The sequence below is a fragment of the Ambystoma mexicanum genome, chromosome 5q, assembly GCF_040938575.1.
Source record: "Ambystoma mexicanum isolate Mex_15411 chromosome 5q, UKY_AmexF1_1, whole genome shotgun sequence".
NCBI classification, from domain to species: Eukaryota; Metazoa; Chordata; class Amphibia; order Caudata; family Ambystomatidae; genus Ambystoma; species Ambystoma mexicanum.
Genome location: NC_090933.1, coordinates 597,178,898 through 597,200,034, shown reverse-complemented (window position 1 = coordinate 597,200,034; position 21,137 = coordinate 597,178,898). Strand labels below are relative to the sequence as shown.

Here is a 21,137-nt window from a genome sequence, read left to right as displayed (position 1 = left end):
AATCACCACTGTTCCGTTCTTGCTAAATAATTTAGATAAGGCAGCGTATCTACAGATACAGTCCTATCTTGAATCACACAACATCTTGGGGAAAAAGGCAATCTGGTTTCCGCCCACGTCATGGCACAGTCTCCCTTAGTAGATCTAAAGAATCAGTTACTTGAAACCATGGACTAAGGCAAACCAGCACTACTACTTCTTAATTTGTTGGCCGCCTTCAATCTGGTCGAATACTATGTAGACACCTCACTGATGAGGCCCACTTCTCCCAGGAAGCCACAGCCTGGATCACATCCTTCCTAGAAGGGAGTGCCATGAGGGTCTTTTCAGATAAGGCTGCAGCCAATCCATCCCCTATCATCTGCAGAGTCCCACCAGGATCATGCACCTCCCCTACCCTCTACAATCTGTTCACGCTCCCCCTCTTCAATGATCTGGAAGAGCATGACATTGCGTGTACCAGCTACGCTGATGACACGTACATTCTCCTCCCACTCACCGGCACCTACGAGCAGGACCTTAAAACCCTCACTGAGACTTATGCACTCATCAAGTCTTGGGTGGCATCTAATGGACTTTGTCTCAACGGGGACAAAACAGAAATCCTATTTGTAGGCCCCAAGGAAATTCTGAACAAACTAGACAACCAATACAAATATTTCAGTATAGAAAACACTTTCATTACAGCCCCTAGCGCCGTAAAAACATTAGGTGTGTATTTCGATTCCACTCTTTCAATGAAACACCAAGTTAGCACCATCTCCTCATCCGCAGCGCTCACAACCAAAATCATTAACTCAGTAAAACCATACCTCTACACCAAAAACTGCCTCAACATTGCCAGAACCGCCATCGGTCCCAAGCTGGATTACTGTAATGTTCTCCTCCTAGGCACATCATCCAAAAACCTTAACAGATTGCAAATCACACAAAACAACGATCTCAGAGCCGCTCTAAGTATACCCAAGAGAGCATATCTCGCAGGCCAGACGTGACGCCCACTGGCTCCCAATCAGACAGCGCATATTGTTCAAAACACTTGCTATCACCCACAAATGCCTCTCTCACTCAGCTCCCCAATATCTGTCGGAAAGTATCTACCAGGCACCCGCCAGCAGACCCAAAAGGTCCAATACTCACACCAGCTATCAGTCCCAACCTTCCATAGAGCCAAAGCTGGAGGCATCAGCTTTCCAGTGATAGCCCCAAAAAGTCGGAATGCACTCCCACTCAAGCTCAGGAACGAGGCTTCATTCGCCACATTTGGAAAAATCTTGAAGACACAACTCTTCAAATAGTTACACTTGAGGAAGCTCCCCTGTAACCATGTAACTGTTGGGTGTCCTGACCCACGTTTGAGCTATCATGCTGCAACATTTGGTGCTGTGGGCTTAGAAAACCCAAGATGGCCAAAAAGCCCACATGTGCGCCAGAATCCAGGAGAACCACGCAGTTTGTGCGCACACCAAAATGGTTGCCTAACTTGCCACCCACCAGTGCGAGCAGGATGGGCCGGGGTGCCATGAGTGAAATGTGTGCCAAAGGAAAAACCGCACTTTAAAATCACCTTTTGTTTCTCTGAATGCCAGCTCAAAAAGCCTATTTTCAAACATTGCAACACATCCAAAAATCTCACTGAACACCAGCGGACATCTGGCAGAATGAAGTATGTGTGCATACTAAATCTGGGAAGATGAAGAGCCCAAAACAATGTTCATAACAAAACTGGCTGAGCTATGCATGTCAGCCGCCTAACTGAAACTGGATTAAATCCACCAAAATCGAGATGTTTGAATTAACTGAGTGACCTACTTTTGAGTGTCACATAGTTTGTAACTGTTAAAATGTCATAGTTTTGAACTTAGAATCAGCATTCTAGCTGCATATGTAAAAATTGTCTTTACTTAAACTGGGGAACAAAATGTGACATTTTACCTGAAACCTGGCTTAAGGAAACTGGAATTCTGCCAGACAGCTACCCCCGACAGGAGTGGGGGCTTGCCCAACAAATGCATTCCCAGGCCTGGCTGCGTTCTGTTGCTCCTGCCAAAAGGAGGTCACACACTCTCTGATTGAATTACCAGGGGATTGCAAGAAACTAAAGAAAGGGCCCAGGCAGATGGTTTATTTGGGTGGTCGTAAATGGCTTCCTTTTGAACAAAGCCCGTCCTTGACTCAGGCAAATGTTATATTGGGGGCCGTAAAATAGCTTCCTCTTGGCAGAAGCTGGGAGGGGCAGGGTCTCTGAGCTTGGCAGAAACTGGATAAACTGGTTTCTATACCATGTGACCTGAAAAGACACACCCCTGTTGGCCAGAATATGATTCTAAGAAAGATGTATAACTCACAGTGCGGACTTGTCAAAATTATTTAAATGATACCATAATTCTTGTGATTTTTCGGTGCACGTTTTAAGACGCGTTGGGAATTTGTGTGATGATCTGGGGCAAAACCCTGCTATTTATTGACACCACAGACTGTGTTTAAGCTAGAGACATGGGAATTTACTGGAGTATTTATGGACAGGCCGTGTATATGTGTATAATTGTTAATGAAAAACCAATGTTGCAAAACCAGTTAAAAAATGCAAAATGTTGCCAGTTCTGAATGCGAGCTCTTAGAAACATCAGAGTTTGAACAGAGTATACCTCATGTGATCCGTGATGGGTGCATGTCATTTCAAACCACTGTGTATCTATGAAATATGTCTTTAGGTCAAATATAGATTTGTGTGTAATTTGAGAGGGGAGTGTCCTTTCTGCAAGCCATTAAATGACATCATTCTGACACACAATCCTGTTCTCCAGTGAGAACGCAAAGAATTCTCCAACCTATCAGAACTCTGAAGGGGTTGGGCCTAGAAAGCTAGCCTCTCCACCCACTTTCAAAACACATAAAAAGAGACTGCTGGGACAGGTAGAGACATTCAATTCCATTTGCTGCGGAGCATGCTGACCGACGACTTCACATCCAGAGATCCTACACTTCCAAGCTAAACAGAGACTACAGAACTTTGAACCAAGAAGGCCCACTGCAAGCAAAAGTATTTGTCAGCAGGCCCAAAAATCATTTGCAGACTATCAACAGCCGGGCGAGCTGTTTGAATTCCCTGCCTAGAACATTGCTGTGTCCGGAGAAAGCGGGACTAGGAGCCGTGCAGACCGGTGCTAGACCAGACCAGCAGAACCCAAGATCCAGGAGCAGTGCCGGTGACCCAGAAAGCAGAGCTGTACTCGGAACCGGAGACCAGATCGCTGTGAAGTGCTGTGCGCAGTGACAGGATCCGTGACAAAGTCGCCTTCCTGTCCAAAATCTCTTGTGAGTACTCAGCAAAACTCAGAACCTATCCCTTAGTTTAATATAATATAATTCAATCTATTTAACCTAAGTAGAACTGTCACCTGTCATTTTCTAGCTGCAAGCTGTAACCTGTCGCTTTGAACTTTTAAAATTTCAAATCCGAAAAACTACCTTTATTTAATCGTCCGTATCTCTGGAACCGTTTGGGCTAGGAACTTGGTTTAACTTTCCTCTGAAAGCTTAGAATCTCAGCTTATCAACAAGCTTAGAACCGACTTGCCTCTCCTTATACTTTTGCCGTAATCGTGATTCACGCATTCGCGAATTTTGCCGCGATTCGCGATTTGGTTAAAAATCCAGCCACGTGTGAAAACAGCAGCTTCCTTGCTTTCCTTTGCCAAAAATTCGTTTAACCTGCTAGTTACTCCTAGATCCTTGCTAAAGTCAGCCTGAACTCATCCCAAGTATATTTCACTCACGCTGAACCTCCTAAAGGGAATTAAAACCATTTTCAGCATATTCCTCACTTCATTGCCAGCACATATAAAAGCATTTTGGGCCTGTGTTTCAAACTTCTATAGTCTAAGCTTGCTGGGGTGAACTGAATTACATTTGATTGCATTTCTAAGAACTGTGTGCTCTCCTCTTCATTTCCTTACATTGCATAAGGGGGGGGGGGAAGAGTGGATTGCCAGAGAAAAGTGATTACATTGTTTTGTTGAAATCATATTGAGTATTTTCTGTATTGCATTTTCATTCAACATTGCATCCATCTGAAACTAGATAAAGCATTCTCTACCACCTTATTCTTCTGTTCCTATTCCCAAGCGTGCTACCTCATCCTTTATACTACTCCTGGGTAATCAAATCAGTTTATTAGTAGAACATTACCCATTGTTGTTAACTGCTCATGTTCTGAAGTGTGATATTAATTATTAATTTATTATAAAGTGTGATATATATATATATATATATATATATATATATATTGTTTACATTCTCAAATAAACCGTTTAAACTTGCAAAACAGAACTACTTCTTGGCTCAGTGGGATCAGGGGGGTTCCAAGAGAGGGGTGTTATATAGGGGTAGTCATCCAGAACTCATGAACTGGACATAAAGATATATCAATAAGGGTTTCCATTCAGTATCCCAGACTAGGCATTGACTTAGCTGTAGTGCTGGATTGAATCCTCTTACATAACATAACTACTGTATTACTGCTGCTTAACTTTGTAGGGAGTTCCCCTGTAACCACGGAACATCCCCAAGGTATTATTGTATTACAGCTTTGTACATTGTTATGCCTGCCTCCCGTCCATGTATTATCTTAAGCAAGTAATCTTCTGTAACAGCGCCACGATGCCTCTGGGCCGAAGCCCGCTTTAGAAGTGGAATTAAATAAAAATAAATATATAGAAATATAGTTTTTGTGTGGTAAAAATGAAAGTAAATGATTGGGCCCTTTCGGCATTTTTCACCTCCTTCCACACTGCTAGAGCTTATGGCAGCTGGCCACTGACAGGCTCTCTCCATGATCCCTACCCTGCTAGGATTGTTGAAGAAATGCGCTAGCTAGTAGCGCTAGCTAGTGTTACTTTATTAATTGCCCGTTTCCAGATGAATGTATTCTGGGGTGGTTAAAGTTTGCTGTTACACCACTAGTGAAGAAACCTTCTGTGTACCCTGAGAACTTATCAAATATCCATCCAATTTCACAACTATCCTATCCAAGCAAACATCTGGACGCAGTTTCCTAATTGCTCTTTTGTGAAAGAGCACAGGATTCTGTACGATGCCCAGGCGGGCTGTCGGCCGGGGTGCTGCATTGAAATGGTAGCAATGGCTGCAGTGGACGATATTGGTCAAAGGGTGGATGGGGGAGGCATTGGCACCCTCGTCCTTCTCAATTTGACAGCAATTTTGAATAGCTCAGCGGGATGAGCACTTGATTATGCGATGTGTGTGGTGTGTGATGTGCAGGTCACAGGTTTGAATCCTGGCAAGGCCACCCAGCCTTTCATCCTTCCGAGATCGACGGTTGGGTGATCATTGTATGTAAATGTTCTATGTAAAGCACTTTGGCGAAAGCACTATATAAATAACAAATCCGCATGCTGTGCACCAAAGGATCCTCTTAACTCGTTTAAATGATCTGGGCATTAGAGTGCAATGGCATGGACACCCTCCTTTCTTACAGATGGAGAGCAAACCACTGTTGTACGGCATTGTGCCGTAGGAATTGGCCCTTTGCCCATTGCTGTTTAATCACTGCATGAGACCGCTGGCAGATTTAAATCAGCCCTTAGATACATCACTCTATATCTCTGCAGATGATACCTAGCTAAAGTTTAGGTAAAGTCATACTGACAAGGACAAAGTAGCCTGTTTCATGTACTGTCTAGGACAAATCAATTTAGGGATGATTTCCAATCAGTTGAAATTAAATGCCAAATTACATTAGATTTTTTTTCTAATTCATCAGAGTAGTTCTACAACCCACGCCTTCAAAAGCCCTTAGACTCCCCAGCTATAATTCCTTGGTCTGAGACCTACTGGCCCTCTAGTTTTGCTGCAGCCTCATTTATCCATAAATGCCCAGATTAAAGCAGTCTTCAGTTCTTGTTTTTTCCAGCTGGATACCCTGAAAGGATTCCTGGAGCAATTTATCCTTTCCTCATAATGTTATGATGAGCAACATGTTCCTCTCCATTAGGCTCGATTTGTGTAATGCTGCCTACCTTGGTCTTTCAAAGTGGGCAGTACACAAACCTCTGATCATTCAAAATGCAGCAGCCAAGGTTCTCTTGTGGCTGGGTTGCAGAGAACATATCTAAGCGGCTCCCCAACAGCTACACTGGCTTCCGATCGAAAGGTGTATCCACTTTAAAACGTGGGGCTTAGTGCATAAATCTTGCCATTCTTGTGCCCATGCGTTCTTTCGCAATCACTTTGTGCACTATATATCAGGGAGAAATCTCTATACATCAACGTCTGGCCTACTTAAAGTCCAGAAGTATACATATTCCGAATGAGGTGGCTGATCTCGCTCTGAAATGGTGGCCAAACTGTGGAACACCTTGCCACTAGGGTTATGGCTCACTATAAATCATGCAGCATTCAGGTGCAAAGTGAAAACGATATTCTTCCTCAGTTAGCAGTTTTTCTGTCCTACGCTGTGTTCTGGTTCAGCATTCAGATGCCTACTCTGGCAATTTTGTGCTTTGCATCTCGTAGCATGCCTAGAAGAGTGTTTGCAGTAATAGGCCAGGTAATGCATTGGTCTCACATCCTAAATCGCCTTCAGAAAGAGACCAAAAATGATTTCACTGGTCGTTTCCTGTGTTGAGCCTATCAAATGGTGGGTTGGGGAGTTGGGCATCCCCTTGCAATTCCCATTAATTTCAGTCGAAATTAAGGGATGTATTAATATGGATCTCGCACCTTGAAACACTTGTGTATATGCGCGTTATAAATGTGATCTCATATCTCGCTTTCTGTGCTAATTTCTTAAACCCATTCAGTCCTAGAGATAATATTGACAGTCTCCATTTACTTGGGCCCTGCGCTGAATTAATCAACTCTGAGAAAGGAAGTTCTGTTGCTTTTGTTAAATCATTTTTCATTTTCCAGTCCAATTCGACCTTTCAGCTCTTTGAGAAGAACTGTGTTTACCTGCTCTGACCAACTGAGCCCATCCTGCAGGTGAAAGGCTCTGAGTGCCTGGGATAAACAACTTCAGTCCATCCTGTCTTTGAGGAGGCATATTTTTTATCCCCGAGACAGTACGCTGGATCTTTCAACCTAAACAATGTGAGGCTGTGTACTTATGTACTAATTCCATTGGTCTGTGCTGTTTGGAAAGTTTCTCTGTTTCTATATTAAAAATGTTTTGTGTAGTGTCCTGCTGGTTTTCTCCCGTCCTCAATTCCTATGATGTGTTATCCATTTTAATGTTAGTCAATTTATAGACCTCAAACTTGTTGAAGGCGGATTTGGACTTGCTGGGCTTCAAACCGGTGTTCGCACAGCTAAATACAAATCTCTGAATCGAGCACTTAACTCTGCAAGCTATTTAATAGGTTTACTAACCAGGTGAGTTGACCTAAAGTCGTTAGGGACCCCGGGGCTTTCCGACACACATGCAACCAAGTGACTGAATGGTATGAGATTGGTAATATGGACAATACTGAAAAGCGGTTTGAATGCAGATAAAACCTAATGCCAAGTCAGTATTCAATAAGAAGAATGTTTGAATGCAGACCACACAAACCCCAAGCAAGTGCAGATGCATGAGATGTCAGTGTGGGGGAAAGCTGAAGCAAGTGTTACCATAGGCAAAAATACAGAGCACCTCAAAGTATATGGTACTGTGGTATAGTGAAAAGAACAATGAAACGAATAAGAAGTCCTGGCAGGGGAGTACACCAGGCAGCTGATATTGTGACAATACCTGAAAGGGGAGTATACCTGGAGATCTGAAAAAGCCATAGGATTCCTGGAAGAGGAGTATATCAGTCAATTCACCAAGGTTACACAAGATTCTGGCATTGTGGGGAGATACATGGCAGAGGAGTATACCAGGGGTTCTGAAAACCCCATGCAAGGATTTCTGGTAAGGGAGGCTACCAGGCAATCTGCAAAAGTTACAAGAAAAACTAAAGAAAGACTTATATAATTTATTGTTTGGACAAGAACTTTGTGAGTCATTACAAAGACATAATGTAACTCTTGGATAAAGAGACATTCTTGCCATCCTATCTTAAAATCCAGGGGAAGGGAAGCACCCTCTGGATCCAAAGCTCTTTCCTTGGAAAACACTTTGTTGGAATCGTCATTTTTTTTTAGTTGTGTACACATTTTGCTAACATCAAGTCAAAGAAAGTTCCTTGCACCCTTTGTTTTGTTTCTAGTGTGAGGGTCAGCTTAGAGCATTTTGGACACAAGGACGGCTTTTAAGTTACTGACTACTTGCCACAGACAGATCTTTAGTTTTCTAGGTGGGGAAGTTCCTCTTTAGAATAGGGGTAGAGAAGCATTTTCCCAACCCCCTTTTGTTTAATAAAATGTGTGACTTTGAGAATACCATAACTTTGTGTCTGGCTCTCATTTCTGACTCCTCACACTGCAAACATTAATTTGGGAGAGGTAGTCCACCATATAAATGTTTACCAAACAACCGTCCTTGCATGGACCTCTCAAAGATCAGGCCTCACCCCCAAATGGTCCACCACCCACCTTAAATCTCTCAAAACTCTGAAGCACCATCTGGAACGGTCCTGGAGAACCAACCCAATCGTTCTAAACAAATCCCCCCCCCCCCCAGGGAAGACTAACAAGGGCCTACAGGTCGGAAAATATAAAAGCCTAAACAAAATTCGATGGGAACATAACCCAAGCAAGGAATTGCACAGAATCATCTCTGAATTCAAGTTGCCAGGTTGTTAAACCCCTCACCCGCTTAACTCCCAATCCCTATGCGATGCCTTATCCAAATATTTTCATAACATATTATCTCTAAAATAGCAATGATGCACCCGCCTGCTCCCCACCCACCTCCCATTCCCTGTTCCAAATCCCTCCCAATGCAAGCCCTCTCCTCTTTCAACCCAATCTCACGTCAGGAGTTCCTCTCGTTCCTAGCAGAAAGCAGTCCGTCGAGTTCCCCTGAAGATCCATGCCACCCCACACTGCTCAAAAAGATGCTAATATCAAACTGCGCAGGCAGTATTGCATGCTCAATGCTTTTCTTTTTTAATTTGTTTTATTGTTTTTTTGCAAACGTAAGAACCAGTCAACAAACCACCCACCCCTCCTCGCCCCTGTCCCCACATCTCCGGGTACAGCACAGTATTCAATGCGGTCAGTGCTCATCCCATTGAAGCCTATAGCCAAATTGGTTTCTGAATTGTCCCAAGCTTGTACCACAAATGTATGCCAGATGCTCTGAAAAGTCTCTTCTTCGGGTAGAGTGCCAGACCGTCCAGACCCGTCCAAACCTGTCAGTGACATTGCGACAGTGTTCAACTGAATTATCTTGTGCATGGCCACCACAGCCCTTTCCTCCATACCATCTTCCCTTCGCCCCTTCTCCCACAAATCAGACCGACCCCTGTTCCCCCCCCCCCCAGAGGGTATTCGCTGCACCACCCCCTCTTTCCACCCCTGTGCCATTCAATTGGGGAGATTTCTAAGTCTCATTCTGCATGCTTTGCGTTCCATCTGGGGTGTTGAACATTGCCTGGGTAAGGATATTCCACAGTATTTCCCCGCTCCCCTCTCTCAAACCTCTATGAAATGCCCTATGCCACATTACTGTCTCCGCTATTGCCCACCTGCGTAAATCTCCCCACCATGCATCGATACTTGCACCGGCTGCCGACTTCCAGCCATGGCGATTCTGCCCTTTGCCAATATACAAATAAGGTCCTAAATTCTCGTTAAATGTGCAGTGCTCTTCTCTCGCTCCCTCCCCTTTTTTCCTCTGGGCAATATGCCTAGTAGACAAGCCTCAGTTAGCCAGCCATGTATTTCAACTCCTCCCTTGGCTACCATATCCGCAATGGATGCCCAGAAAGGTTTGATCACAGGACAGGTCCAGAACATATGAAGCATTCCAGCTTCCTCCCCATCACATCTGGGGCAGCCCTCTCTGCTTGCTCCCGACATCTTTAATATCCTGTGTGGCGTCATATAATTGCAGTGTGTCAGATACAGTTGTGTTAGCTGAAATCTAACATTCTTAGGAACACGTTTCATGTAAAGACGAGCTGTAGCCCTACTCTGCGTCCACGAACATCCTACCTAGGTCCAACTCCCAGCTTGCTCGCACTCCTCGCTGGCCCATCAGTAACTAATACAGATGTGATACCACATGGCCACCTTCCGAAATGTCATACATGACTTCTGGCGCACTATAATTTTCAATCCCAGTTCACGTTTCAGGCAATCTCTATGTAATTGCCCTTGCCAGGCTCATGTGCATCAAGAATTGCCCTAGGTTGATACCGCACTCCTGCGCTATGACCTAAAAATCAACTACCTTCCCTTCCTGTAGTAAGTCCCCGACTGTGGCAGCCTCTTTATCCTCCCAATGCAATCGGATCTCCCACTGCATGTCACTGTGTCCACTCACTACCACCATCAGGGGAATGTGTAGGGAGTAGGGGTCTTTAACACCTATCCGTTTCAAGCCCTTTGCCAAAACCTTCTGCCATTAGTCAGTAGGTGCAGTTCTCATTTAAGGCTCTTCTCATCTACCCATAGTATCTCCTTCAGATAACAAGGTTCCGCCCAAGGCTGCAAGAGCTGTGCATCTAGTGAGGTCTCATCTGCCAGCCAGTTTATAACGAGCTGCAGCTGTCCTGATACATAATATAACTCGAAATTGGGCACTTTGATTCCTCTCTTCACATAGTACCTTTTTATAATGTACTCAACCCAATTCGATTTCTTTCCTGCCATAGAAATTTCCTGGTGATGCTATCCGCCCTTCGCATCCTATTAGTGCAGTCGATTATGTGGTTCAATCTCCTCAGGGTCCAGGACGTGCTCCTGCCCGGGACATACCCTGTTTGTTCCAGGTGTACCAATGTACCCATTACCCTTCGTAGTCTGTTCGCCATGGCTGCTGTAAGGATCTTATAGTCCAAATTATAATAGAATGAAGTCTGTATGAGCCACACTCCAAGGGTGCTTTCCCAGGTTTCAGAATTGGTATAATCAAAGATTACCGCAAACTTTGCCGCAGTACTCCCTTCTCGTACTCCTCCAAGCACCTCTAGCAACCTCAGTGCCAATACTTCAGGATATTCTGTATAAAACTCTCTGGTCAGCCCATCTGCCCCCAGTGTTTTGCCAGTAGGCAATGCCCTAATTACCTTGTGCAATTCTTCCACTTTCAGTGGAGCATCTAACATTTCCGCCTGCACCGTGTCTAGGCATGGTAGCGCGATTTGTGACCGTGCTTCCTCCATTTCCGAAGGATTCCCGGTCTCGTCCTGGCTGTACAAGTTCTCATAATAATGAGCAAACACTGCATTTATTTCCGTTTGCACCCTCCGCATTATGCCCTGTCATCGTTAATTGCGCAAATCTCCTTCTCTCCTCCCCCGAAGACAGCCATGCAAGTAACCTTCCTAGTCTATCAACCCCTTCATGCAACTTTTCCATGTATTTGGCGTAGTCAAACTTGCCCAGCCTATCGCAATGCGCAATGCATTGCTGCCACGCTTTATTAGTATTCCTTCTACTTCTCCGTCCACCATATATCTCTGTTCCGCCTCGGTTGTCTTCTCCTCGGGGTCAGAGGGCCTGTAATAAACCTTTCCTGATGCCACCCACCTTCCCCATAGTTTTACCTATCGTCCACATCTTGAAGGCTTCCTACTGCGTGCCCGCACTATCCACACTACCCTGTGGATAGCTCCAAAAATAAAACCCGATACTGTCTGCCATGTGTTCTTGAAAAACATCATCCTGCAATGCCTCCGCTCGCAGTCTCCAAACAGGGATTGGTGGTCTGTGCGCCGCTTCCCGCCATGCAGTCTCCAGTGGAGCACGGTCCGAGAAGACCCTTGGCAAATTCTGCCAATGTTTCCACTAGGGTGAGTAGTCAATGCGCGTATGCACTGTGTGTGGGGCTGAGTGATGCGAGTACCCTCTAGTCTGCCAGTGCGCTGATTTCCACATATCTATAAGCCTCAGGTGATCCAGTAATACCGCCAGGGTTCTATCCGACGGAGCCGATCATCTATGCTTCCCATCAGACCTGTCAACAGAGGGATTTAGCATGCAATTGAAGTCCCCTCCCCAAATCCATAGCGCTCCCCTATACGTGGCTGGCGTGGGTACAATGAATTAAAAAGGGGTCCAGCATAGTGGTTGGGTGCCTATGTATTCACAACACACACCTCGATTTTCTAAAAAACCTTGCACCATCCGTCCCTCATTGTCCTGCTTCGTCTCTAGGACCTTAAAGGGGACATCAGGTGCCACCCAGATCAGTAGCCCCTAGCATATGTGGAGTAAGGTGAACCCAACAGCTTCCCTCCCCCTTCTTTGCCAAAGTGTCCTATCTCTCCGCTGTGAGGTGGGTTTCCTGCAGAAGCACAATTCCAATTCCCTTCCTGTGCAAATATAAATATGCATGGACTCGTAACCTCTATGTAGCTATTGAGGCGCGTACGTTCCAAGTGACTAATCGCACCCCACTAGCTATCACTCCTGGCTTTCGGCCCTACCAATTCCCACACATGCTTTCTCACACCCTCCAACCCCTCCTTCCATTTAAAGTGCGTTATCCTGCAGTAGCCCTCTTCTCAAGACATGAGGCTCCCTGAGAAGTGCCTCTCCCACCTGGCCATACCCACCAAACATCACACCCCCACAATTGTGCATGCCCAGCCTGTCCTCCCCTGTACCACGGAGCAGTAGCCCCGTAGCCTGCGATGTGTGCTGGCCCTGTGAACTCTGTCCCCACTCCCCCCTCCACCCCCGGACTAAAGAAACCACTCTTCCCCAATCCAACAACATTGGCCCAGCAGCAATATGTCCGCTCAGGCCAAGCTGTCTTTTTTCCTCACGCCTGCACCCGCCCCTTACTGGGTAGCATGACGTGCAGCAGCCCGATGCTCTAAAACTAGCATCTGAAGGAACAGCTGCAGTGTGCAACAGCCGCCCAGTGACTGCCATCAGGGTACCAGAGCTCCTCCGCCAGTGTCCCTGTCCCATGTGCTCCCGCACTAGATTACGTATAACTTGCATTTAGCCGGGGACCACACCTCTGCAGTGTCTGGCCGTACAAAGTCACGGTACATCATTGTGTCTGCTCAGGAGCTGCAGGATACCCTGTGGGTCCATCCAGGATTATGCCTCTGCAGTAGTCTCTAAGAAATGCGATCTGCGTTTATGTAGAAGTTTTAGTTTTGCAGGGTAGAGCAGCATATATCGCAGGTTGCCTTTCCGCAGTCTGTCTTTGGTGGGCCCAAACATTGCTCTCCTGCGCTGCACCAGAGCCGTGTAGTCTGTGTATATTACCAATTTGGAAGAGCCCCTAGTGATATATATGATATGATTGTTTATTTATCGCCTTTACACAATGTGTTTCAAAGCGCTTCAAGGCAAGGAAGGGAACAAGGGAAAATACAATGACATTCTTACAGGCCATGAACAGTAAGGATGTGAAATTAACTGTCGTACTCGACCGGATGACATTTCAGATGGTGCAAGAGCTAAGAAATAGATGAGGACGGAAGGAGGAGAGTGGGAAGGAAATGGAAACAGACAGGCGACTACCGTACTAAGCCTCACAAAATTTCTGGTAGAGCCGGAGAAAAACAAAAGGTGAGGTAGAGGGGTGCAGAAAGGGAGGGGAGGACCAAAACAAGTGACTATCGTACTAGGCCTGACAACGTTTCAGATAGTGCTGGAGGGAGGCGGGAACAGTAAGGGGATGGGGGAGGCACAGACGAGGTTGCTAGCATACTAGGTCCAGGGACAATTCTGATAGAGTAAGTGCATAGAAGAAAGTAAGGGGAGGAGATAGGAAAAGGGAGAGGGGAGATGAGGAGAGTACAGAGAGTAAGCCGTCAAAAAGAGTGGATAAGCAAGAGGAGAGAGCGAATACAATTGCAGAAGTCAGTAGTAACACACAATGTTGCAAGCCAGGATACAAGATGAAGATGGGAACAGCATGATTCAGGGCCACCATCATGGTTCCTCCCTCTCTGGAGAAGGCAAGTATCGGCTCCATGTCCTTGTAGTTCATGATCTTCCTGATCTACCACGGGGGAGCGCTGGGTGTAGGCCGCCTTTTCGCCTGTGAGCGTGTTCCACTGTGAATCCCTGCGTCAGCTTGCCAGGGCCAACTTCCTGCAAGAGCAATGTCTCCACATATGCTGTTGCATCTCTGCATTCTTCTCCCTCTGGCAGGCCAAGGATCCGAATGTTGTCCTGCGGGCCCTCACTTCTGCATCTTCCACACGTTGTTCCAGGGTCTTTACTCTGTTGATCAAGTCTTCTGTCCATGTCCGTGTGTCAGCGATGGTAGCCGTGTTGTCTTGCACCCGCAGTTTAGCCATTCCCAGGTGCTGCATGAGTCCCCGAACATCTTGTCCCTTTGTGACAATTTGTAATCCAACCTGTGCCCCCACCCTCCAGTCTTCCCACTTGTGCCGTCCTCCGGAGACCCTAATATTGGGAGTTAGCCTTTCCAAACTGTCAATGTAGCTATGCTGAAATTCAAACCAGCCCGTCCGCGGCCATCCTCATCGAACTGCGTTGTTTGCCCCACATGTGTTCCGGTCCTAGGTCGAGGTGCCTTGCGCTGCTCCACCGGCTGCCTGCCAAAGCAGCACACAGCAATCCACAATGTCCGCTGCCTCCACTTAGACAGGCTTTGCACCACCGCCACTAGTCTCCCTGCAGAGCCCAGTGGCCACTCCCGCACGGCACTCTGCATGCAAGGGCCTCAGCCGACTTGTCTACTGGTCCAGCCTCTCCGACCTTCGATCCTCTTATCATTTCAATCCTCAGCTGTCTCGCAGCAAGATGCGTTTCCTCGTGCATCCACCGTGGATACTCGGTGGATGCTGCGCCTCTCCTGTTCCCGGGGCGACGTTCGTGCTCTGACTCCCAGTGCTTAGTTCCTCTGCCTACTATGCCTCTCCTGGCTCACTCCGCTTCTGACTGCAGCCGGTTTATGGCGAATTAAACTTAATTAGCAGTGTTGTATAGCCCATTTTTAGAAGGATCATGCGGAGCTCCAGATTAAAGCAGCCTCACTGCATGGCTGCTGGCCACGCCTCTGCACGCTCAATCCTTAACCAACCCCTCACATCGGGAATCTTCCCAGAAGCCTTCAACACCTCCCAAAAAAAACCCTAGATCATATAATTCCCCAGAACTACCGGCCCATTTCCAACACCCCCTTCATGGCCAAACTCATGAACTGCACAGCATAGAAGCAGCTCAGCCACTTCACTGAACCCACTAACCTTCTTGGCCCTGCCCAATCCAGCTTCAGAGCCCTCTGAGGAACTGAGTCATCCCTGGTGTCTGTTTGGGACAACCTAACAAGAACAGGATAAGCGGAAGGCTCATTCTTCTTGACCTCTCGGCCGCATTCAATACTATTGACCACACGATACTACTAGACAGGCTACACTCTCGGAAATCAAGGACATTGCTCTCACATGGATCTCCTTAATCTCTAATCGCTTGCAAATCATGTGCCTCCACCCTTTCTCCTCCACATCTCACACAGTGCCGAAAGGGGTCTCGCAGGACCATCCCCATCTCCCCTCCAATATCCATTTCAGCCGACACCCTGCATTCATCAGCTCCCACAATTTCACCTGCTACAATGATGCAGATGATACCCAGATCATCCTCAAAATCCCCAAATCGCCAGGCACCACCCATCCAGATCTTTCATCATGCCTCTTGGATATTGACCAGTGGATGACAACCAACCACTTCCTCCTCAACCCTGGAAAAAACAGAAATCCTAGTTTGCGGTAAAACTGTTCTCCTTTCCCCAATTTATCCCCTGTCCGCAACTCCCACCGGCAACCTCTATTTCAGTGAAAAACATCAGATGCACGCTGGACTCAATCTTTCCCTCTCGCAACACATCAATTCCGTATCCAGAACCTGCTTTTTCCACCTCTGCATTCTCCGGTGAATCTTACCATGCCTCACCTACCCGCAACAAATCTCTGCCATCCTCAACATCATCCTCTCTCGCTTTAACTATGCTAACTGCCTTTATCTAGACGCGCCAGCATTTAAACTTAGGAGGCTTCAAAGAATTCAAAACGCCACGTCCTGCATGCTCATTGGTCACATCAGCCCAGCACTGAGTCCTTCACTGGCTGCCTGTTGGTCAATGGGCTACCTTTAAAGGCAGGTGCATTATTCACTGTGCCATCTACAACGCTGGTACCGAATCCTCCAAGATGAACTTGCATGCTACCAACCCTCCAGGAAACGCTGATCCGGCGCAGCACTTCTCCTAGCTATCCCCCAATATAACTGGGCTAGACTGGGTGGATCCTCCTCCTCCATCCAAGCTCCCACCTTCAAGAACTCTCTCCACATCTGCTGCATTGACAACCACATCGCATTCAAAAAAGGCCTCAAAACCTGGCTTTCTCCTTCTTCCTGAATCCCTCTTCCACACTATAATTTGATTGTTCGCACACACAAATATTGGCCCAGACCCAACAAAGCACCAACAATTGCAGACTACAGCGGATGCCAGAAGCGTTTGCAGCGGCTCACCGCAATATCGTCCCTTTCCACTCCAACATACAATCACACATCACACCTCGCCCCCAAAACCCCCCCGATGGATTTGGCGGGCGTGAAATGGGTTGCAATTCGATGGACTTTGTGGGTAGGAAATATGTTGCACTTAGATGGTTTTGGGGGTAGGAAATGTGTTTCTCTTAGATGGATTTATGAGGCAGTTAACAGGCTACACTCAGATGGATTTTGGGGTTAGGAAATGTGTTCGAATATGTATTAGGATTGCCCTTCTGTGCTTAGAGATCCGTCAGTATAGCTTCCCACTGCTCCAGACCCTTGGAACTGGACCCAATAGTTTAAAATATGCATGTAGCATGTAACCTGTCTATCCCATTAGCCTAGTTTCTATTGTAGCCTGTCTGTCCCTCCGACAATATGTTGTGTGTCACCCAGTCAATTGTATTGGGTGACTAAGAGGGTAGACTGTTCATAGGGCCCAAAGGTCTACATCGAAGATGAGCTCCACCTGAGCTTAAGGTAGGTGTAAACGCACCATTTTGGTGGACATCCACCACAGGCATGGCTATTCATCCATGGACTATAGAATGCAGCTACGACTATGTCAAATTCGGTCTAGCTGGCTACATAACGGTTTTGCACTGTAACTCCAGACTTGCCTCAGCAACTCTGCCATTAGAATACAGCGACAACCTATGACATTTGGTCTATCTGGATACGCATAGATTCTCCTGCACTAGCGCTCTGTCGTGACCTCCTGCAGCACCTGCCCACATGCCTGACCTCTTGGATTTCTTCTGAAGCCTAGCCAGCCCTACTAAGTCCTAATCCTGGCCAAATGCACACAAGCATCTTAAACCTCCTCTTAGAACTTTCCCACACTTGGACTTCGGTCCCAAGGGTGTTCCAGCCACAAAGCGCATTGAGGCCATGAAAATGGGGAAATGGTTCTATATAAATGACTACAATACAATACGGGCTTGTGCAAGTGTGGATTGTGTAATATTGATTCTCGCACTAAACCAAATCTTGAAATTGAAGATATTTTCAGCAAAATGTTGTTGATCACAATTGTTGGCAGTTCTTGCTAGTGTAGTACTGTGTGATTTCTTGAATTGCAGTTCTTGATCGGCTAGGACCTTGTGGACCTCCTCACATGCTTCCCATCACTGCTTACCACATTTCTCCTGCCAATACTCTTATCCATGTCCTCTGACCACCACCTCTCTTCCCTCCACTACCCGGCTCTGCTTCCCTGTTCTCCCAATTATTCACTCACCTCCCAAATGCCACTCAGGCCGCTCCTCTCCCTCCCATCCCCTTCTACCCTCACCTACAATACCCATGCCCCTTCATTTACTCAAATAACTACCTCCTCCATCTCTGCTCCCCCTGGGTCTCTAGAATGCCTAATGCCTCTGCAAAAAAACCTCCTTTCTGATGAATGATTTTGATTCCCAGTACACAAATTATCAGTGATGAGCATCACCCGAAACCTGGATTCCCCCAATGTTACCCTCCACACATACTTTGCCTCTTTCTCTCATTCCTCTCATCTTTCCAAAAATGTGAGCTTTGTTGTTCTCATGATCAGAAAGGACACACTATCTTCACCCCTTCCTCACTGATTTCACTCCCCTCTCCTTTCTGCATATCTCGGTCCAACCTCTCATTATCGTAATCATCTACTGCCCTCTGGCCACACTCAACCTCTTCTCTGCTCTTGACCTCTTACTTGAAACACTCCCAGATGATGATCCTGCTGTCATAATGTGTGACCGCAATCTCTCCATTATGACTAAGGACAAACAGATCTAACTTGACTTTGACTTAACACTCTCTGACAAATCCCTAGTAAACCTGCATAACCTTTCAACGCACGTCCCACGTCCAAGGCCACTATGTCGATCCCATACTCCTATCTTCCACCCTGGTCTTCTCTGCTCCCACAATTTACCCCTCCTCCTTTGACCATTCTCTCCTTCACTTCACCCTTTCTATCCGTTCTCCACTCTCCCCTCCTTCTCCCTCATATATCACCAAATGTAAATTCAAGTCTGACTCCATTGTCTCCAACCTTCACCAAATCAACTTCTCATTTCAAGGTTTTTATCCTCCACTTGCTCGATCGATTGAAATACCAAATTCAACTCTGCATTGTCTACCCCACCCAATAATCACTATTCTTTCTGCTCCTTTACCCCTTCTTGTCTCCTTCCCCAGCCACGGATGTTACCCATCATCAAGCTGTTGAGGACATCCATGCATTACTACCTACGATGTTGGCGCAAAGTCCGATTCCTCCCACTCTCCTCACTGCCTATAAGAACTCTCTACTGACCCTGACCACAGCTCTCAACATAGCCAAATGTTCTTATTGCACTCATCTTGGTGTCTCTCTCTCTGCTTGCACTCTTGCAAACTATCTAGGACCCTCCAGGACATGCACCCCCTCCCCAGGACCTTTCCATTACCTCCTCCATCTCTGCAGAGGACTTTCTCTCTGCCTTTCACTAAAATCACCTGATACAGAGTACCTTGTCCACTCTTCTATCTCTCCCACACCCTTCATCATTCCTCCCATCTTCCCCACACTCTCCTCTCTATCTCACTTTATCCCCCTCTTCAATTCTAACCATCCTTCGCTCTGCCAACATATCCTGCGGTCCAGCTGACGCCTTTGCACCACAAATTAAGGAACTTGCACCAGTCAACTCCTCTCACCTCTCTACCTTATTTAACCTATCTCTCGCAACTGGCACTTTCCCAGCCTGTTACAAAACAGCCACAGCTGTACCTCGCCTAAGCAAATCAATTGCTGATCACAACTCTTCATTCTACATATTTGTCTTTCCTTCCCTGCCATTCCAAATCCTCAATAGGGTTGTCTTCAGCCATACAATCCACTCCGGATGCTCTCACTTTCTGGCCCCCTCCAATCTGGATTCAAATCCAAAAACTGCAATGGGACTGCACTCTTCCTTGTCATCAATTCTCTTACCACTACCCACCACTCTTACTTCTCCTCCATTCTCATTCTTCTATACTTTCAGTTGCCTTTAACACTGAAGCATCCTGCCCGCCTTCAAACTGTTTCCTTTCTTGGCTTCAAGGACAACATACTTGCCCTGGTGTCCCCTATTTGTCGGATCTCAAACTCTAGCACCTTCTCCCCAACACCCATGCCCCTGTGTGTTCCTCAAGGATCAGTGCGTTACATAGGGCGAACAGAAGGATCGCTTGTTTTCACCCTATACACCACCTCCATTGGCAAACGTATTTCCCTCTTTGGCTTTAAAAATCACCTCTTTGCTGACAATACTCTGATATTCTTCTCATTCCCCCACCTTCACATGTGCAATCCCTGAACACACAACCAACTGACTAGCTGCCATCCACCACTGGATGGCTGTAAGCTACCTCATGCGACACTCTTCAAAGGCAGAAGTTACTTTTCTCCCTTACTTCACTCTGCCATCTTTCCTCCTGTACTCATCCCATCACCCACAACCTTGAGGTTTTCTTTCACAGTGACCTGAAACAGTATCCGTTTATTATGTCCACTGTGTCCAGACGCAACCACGTAATCATTAGAAAAATCATCCAACACCTTACACACCGCTCAACTAAAACCCTTATCTCTACTCTTGCGCTTAGTAAACTGGACTACTTCGTTGCGCCTACTTCTTGGTCTGCCACTCTACTCGTTTTGCTCCTCCCAACAAAGTTATCAGCCTTGCGACAGACCTCCTTTTCAACCTACCCAGGTCCTCACCCACCTCAATCAACCGTCACCACACTGGATGGCTACTCATTAATCTGTCCATGCTCTTGCCCCTCCCTCACTAAATCACTGAATGCATCTCATTGTACTATCTCTGGAACGCTCGCTTCACTTTTTGACTTTTCACAACCTATCAGTGCCCTGCCCTCCCTGTGCCTCCTCCCTCTCATTTGCTCCTATTCCGTACTTGCCACTCCATTGGAATGCTGTTGCTCCGGCCATCAAAGCTAGCTCTTCAGTGGAGCTCTTTAAAACATGGCTCAAACTCCACCTTCGAAGGGATTGTGTCCTCCGACGTATTCCTTATCTTAGATATCTCCTTCCAGCTTTGCTGGCCTCGGAAAATTTTTCTCTAAAGGGCGCTGCGCGTCGACGTCCGCCGAGTCGATGTCCTTCAACAGCCGCCGTATCGACGACATCCTGCCTATAAAGGCCGCGCGCAGCGTCCGTTTCTCCCTTACTCAGTGCCTCGGAATATCGTTGCTCAGTTTCGTAGATAATTTATCCTATTTACCTCGAGATATTCGATCCATACTCGATGGCTTCCTCATCGGAACCGACAACCCCCGGTCCGGCTTCAAAAAATGCCGAGACTGTGGGAAAAAGATGTCACTGACTGACCCCCACAGAGTTTGTCTGTGGTGTTTGGGAGCTGAAGACCATTGTTCGGAGTGCGAGGACTGTATGTACATGACAGCTAAGGCCCTGAAGGAGCGTAGGGGGAAGCTGGAGAAAGGTAACACTTCAAAAGCTTCTTCTTCCTCGACGAAGTCGAGACATTCGT

At 46.6% G+C, this 21,137-nt stretch overlaps 1 protein-coding gene across 1 annotated transcript in view; it reads left to right on the top strand.

Moving 5' to 3' along the window:
- The window catches only part of PLAG1 (PLAG1 zinc finger), a 473,932-nt gene that overhangs the window by 352,746 nt on the left and 100,049 nt on the right, over positions 1 to 21,137 (top strand). The gene's annotated exons all lie outside the window — the stretch shown is intronic.